General features: G+C 34.6%; 1 protein-coding gene across 1 annotated transcript in view; it reads right to left on the reverse strand.

Annotated features, from left to right (window-relative positions):
- LOC137655879 (uncharacterized) overlaps positions 1 to 5,000 on the reverse strand; it is a 1,037,971-nt gene that overhangs the window by 770,102 nt on the left and 262,869 nt on the right. The window contains exon 2 of the mRNA XM_068390092.1: positions 1,490 to 1,597. The gene's annotated coding sequence lies outside the window, so the exon portion shown is untranslated. The remainder of the gene's footprint in view (positions 1 to 1,489; positions 1,598 to 5,000) is intronic.

Consider the following 5,000-nt stretch of genomic DNA (forward strand, 5'->3'; position numbering starts at 1 on the left):
TATATATATATATATATATATATATTACTCCTTGGTTAAACATAACAAAAAGGAAAGGTGGGAGTTGATAAATTAAGAAAAGAAAATTGAAAAATAAGCTTTATCGTTGTTAATGAAAGTTCCCAGTTCAAAATTAAGTTGAGAAATGCAAATAGCAAAACAGTATATTTTCTAGCGACAATTTACTCTGAATGGCAGTACAGTAGAGAATAATGGAAAAGACAACTATAAGAATACACTGTCACTTTATAAATAAAGAACCTTACATATAACGCCTGGTTTTCGAATTAGCATTTCTTAAAATGCCATGAAAAATCTGAATGCTACAGCAAGTATGAGAACCAGAACAAGCAAAGTGCAGTGAAGTAAGACGATAATCATATACTACAAAACAATGATAATCAGGTATTTGGGGGACGAACGTGCTAGCCCAGAAAGCCTAATGAATAACAGGTATAGTTGGCTTCACTAATTTTTCCAGTACACTGACGTCTCCTTACCTTCCCGCGAAGTGTACCTGAATCAATAGAGCCAACTGTACCCCACAGACAACAACAGAACAGTTAAATTGGCAAGTTAGTTATAACCAAAACTTCAAATGCAAGAGACTGATAATGAAGAATAACCAATAACCCAATGGAACGAGATGTCTTTAAAATGAGGGACTCCCACACAGCTTTCCAAGTCCATCTCGTGCATCTCAAAACAAGGGGTAACCAAGTTGCCCCATAAGAGATGCCTTAGTCTCGACAACTATATCGGAATGATACCCTTAAACGTTTCCAAATGCATCTTGCCCTATAAGAACATCTATGGGAGAGATATCAAGATGCAGGACACTATCGCAAATATTATAATAATCAGACATGTCAATTACTGCCTGCATACCCTCGAGCCACTCTTGATACAGAAAGAAAATCGTGTCTTAATGCAACACATAACATTTCCTGCTTCTTTTTGCAACACAATATTTGCTGCTTTCCACCTGCAGGACTAATACCATAGCAAGTACACTCCCTGGGAACATCATAAACGCTAGACTCTCTTCCTGATGATAAACTAGGCAATTGCCCGAAACGTTGTGGTACCCCCTTCAAGAAAACGTAAAAACTGTAACAATCTCTGTACAGAATATACATTATATTAATGCACATGAAGAAACAATTAACAATTGCTAACGGTTTCCTCTTGATTCGTGTATAATCGATCCTTAGCGGAGGAATGCGGTAACAGAAATAAGTAATTTATAAAAAAGACCGGAGAAGACTTTCTACAAATTCAACGTTTCTGACGCAGCCATGACCTTTAGCAAACCTGCAATAACCGAGTCTACTCCCATGATGATGATGATGATGATGATGATGATGATGATTGATGATGATAACAACAACAATAATAATAATAAAAAATATTAATAATAATTATAATAATAATAATAATAATAATAATGATAATAACAAGCAGTTACAGTTCTCTCCTATTTACTTACATGTTCACTGTTGTAAAATCCTTCTTGAATTCATATTTAGGATCTTTAGACTGAATATGAATGTTTTGCTTCTTCCCTCTAATGAACTCCATTCTCCTTAGGTGTTGCCTGCAACAAAAAGAGATTATGTTAATTTGGCTTCCTCTTATGGCAATCTTTGCAACAACAATCATTTGTTGACAATCTCGAAATACAGTACTTTCAAGTCCAACGGTAGAGAGGATATCAAAAGTATATTTATAAGTATTCGAACTGATTTATTTCTTTAATTCATAACCTTAAAAACTAGTCAGGATAACAGGCATGAGGTAAAATATTGACCATTACAACTAAAATGAATCTAAAAATTCATTGCCATAACAAATACAAAAGAAGCTAAGGAAATGATTCAGTCAGAAATTGACAAATATCTTTTTTAAAATCAGAGAGATGAAAATGCGACACCGATGTCAAATGTTGACCATAAACACATTAATATGTCCCCCTTTGATGAATCTCTCTCTCTCTCTCTCTCTCTCTCTCTCTCTCTCTCTCTCTCTCTCTCTCTCTCTCTCTCTCTCTCTCTCTCTCTCAGATTTTGACCATAAACACCTAAACATGTCCCCTTTGAAGAATGTCAATTTCTCTCTCTCTCTCTCTCTCTCTCTCTCTCTCTCTCTCTCTCTCTCTCTCTCTCTCTCTCTCTCTCTCTCTCTCAGATTTTGAAAATAAACACCTAAATATGTCCCCTTTGATGAATGTCAATTTCTCTCTCTCTCTCTCTCTCTCTCTCTCTCTCTCTCTCTCTCTCTCTCTCTCTCTCTCTCTCAATAACCACATCCTTCTCTCGGAAAGATAAAGTTTAAATAGGTCTCTTCATCCAGCAACTTTGGCTTGTCTATCAGTTTCATTGCTGCAACCAAAAGTACTTTCAGATTGTAATGGCTTCAGTGCTCTGGAGGGGTTTGTTGTGCTAACGCTGCCCAGAGGGAATGATATTAATCTCATTGCAGCCTTGTAACACAGAACACTAAAATCGAACAAAATGTTATGAATGGGTTTTGTTTTTAGATCTCCTCTTGAAAAATGTGTGTGTACAGACATATATGCATCAATACAAACACTATCCACATATTTAGTATATACACATGTAATATATATACATATGTATATGTATACACACATACACACATATATACATATATATAAATGTACAGTATATATAAGCATGTATGTATAGATGTGTGTAAGTATACATATATAAATACGTGTATTCATATATATATATATATATATATATATATATATATATATAATATATATATATATATATACATTTATATACATATATATATATACATATATATACATATATATATATATATAATATATATATATATATATATATATATATATATATATAGCCAGTTGTGGAATGATTTTATTAATCAGGTGGTTGAATCAGTAGAACTTCAAAAGTCCAAATTTGCAGAAAAGTTTTTTATGTTGAACAGGCTGACTTAAGTCTTTTTATAGTCTATATATTAATTATGTTTTAATGTTTATAATGTTTGTTTATTTTAATATTTCATTTTAATATTTCATTACTTCTTACATCGTTTATTTATTTCCTTATTTCCTTTCCTCGCTGGGCTATTTTTCCCCTGTTGGAGCCCTTGGGCTTATAGCATCTTGCTTTTCCAACTAGGGTTGTAGGTTAGCTAATAATGATAATAATAATAATAATAATAATAATAATAATAATAATAATATTTTTCCAAAATATGAGACGATTACAAATGGTGAGATCCTCACCGTCATTATCAGGGGCTTTTGGGATGAGGTTACTGCTCCTGAGACCTCCAAAGGAATCATGAAGGAACTTTAGTGCTGAAGGCATCTAACAAGGCTTATCGGTCACCCACCCATAGACTAACCACGCCCAACAAAGCTAAACTAATCAAGCGAAATGCAGTGTAACGAAGATGTTTCTATTGAAAATAATCAAGTCATGAGTGGCTTTCAATGCCTCTATTGAATCTGTAATGAACCTTCTGATGGAGCTACCATAAAATCCAGTGTTTTGTACAGCGCACTAACAATCCAAACCTTCATTATTCATGAATGTTTAAGACTTTCTCCTCATACACTGACACTTTCCTAGGGTTGTGGTGGCCGATGTGGTAACGTCCTTGACAGGTAAATGCCCGACTGGGATTCGATTTCCCACTACAAAATAGTTAATTTCTTTGGCCGCCGAGCTAAAGATGGGGGGGGGGGGAGCCTATAGGTCTATCTGCTGAGTCATTAACAGCCATTGCCTGGCCCTCCTTGGTCCTAGCTTGTGTGGAGAGGTGGTTTGGGCGCTGATCATAAGTATAAATGGTCAGTCTCTAAGGCATTGTCCTGCTCGGTAGGGCAACGTCACTGTCCCCTGCCTCTGCCGTTCATGAGCGGCCTTTAAACTTTTAAACCTATGTTTCCTCCCCTCCAACTAAACGTCCGAGTTATAAAGTCCTTATGTTTTTCATCAACTTATTGTCTTCCATTTTCTTCACTTCTTCAGTTAGATTTCTCATGCTTGAGGGTTCCCTCAGGCACATTCTTCTATTTGTTTCCTTATTTCCTTTAATCACAGGGTTATTTTCCTTGTTGGAGTCCTTGGCCTTATAGAATCCTACTTTTCAACAAGGGTTATAGTTTAGATAATAATAATAATAATAATAATAATAATAATAATAATAATGATAATAATAAGTACCAAAGCCACCTCTAGATATTTTGATGTCTATTTTTACCTACTAGGGTTTTTTTACATTTACATTTCATCTCTCCATTTACCAGTTTTCCTATTCTCTTGTTATCATGTAACCCACAAACACACATTTTCCAATCCTCTTTACCTTTCTTGTATTGCATTAATAATCTACAATTCATTTCGCTGCAGGATATTTGAGCTAAACGACCCCTGGATAATTCGTATTAGTTTTTTCAAGTTCTCAATATTGTGACTCGTGATATTTCTAAAAATAAAAAAATAATCGGTAAAATAGACGAGAAAGAAGACAATAATAAAAAAGCTTGGCATGTGTCTTGGAGGTATTATATAGGATTTCATATGGGCAGGGTGAAAAGATCTGAGTAAAGAAACAAAGAAGACGAAGATGCCACTCAAGATTGAGTTTGAGCAAAAGGAAACCTGAAAGATCATATAAGAAAAAACATGGAAGATAAATCTAACCTGAAAATACTCATTACAGACACAGTATCTGATCCTAAATGTTATTTATCGTCAACTCAATCAGAACTTCAAACTTTGTCTCTCTCTAAACCCCCTTTTCCATTTCGTTTCTTCTCTAGAGCGTTCGCTCAAATTTAAAACTGAACTCATTTACTCACTTTGTTCCCTGCTTCCTCACCCAAAGACTACACTACCTCAGCACAAACCTCCTCTGTCATCCAAGTTTACTACATTTATTTCATAAAATCTTAATTCTTTTATCAAAACATGTTTTGTTTGTTTTCTTCCCCC

Source organism: Palaemon carinicauda, chromosome 16 (assembly GCF_036898095.1).
Source record: "Palaemon carinicauda isolate YSFRI2023 chromosome 16, ASM3689809v2, whole genome shotgun sequence".
Classification (NCBI taxonomy): domain Eukaryota; kingdom Metazoa; phylum Arthropoda; class Malacostraca; order Decapoda; family Palaemonidae; genus Palaemon; species Palaemon carinicauda.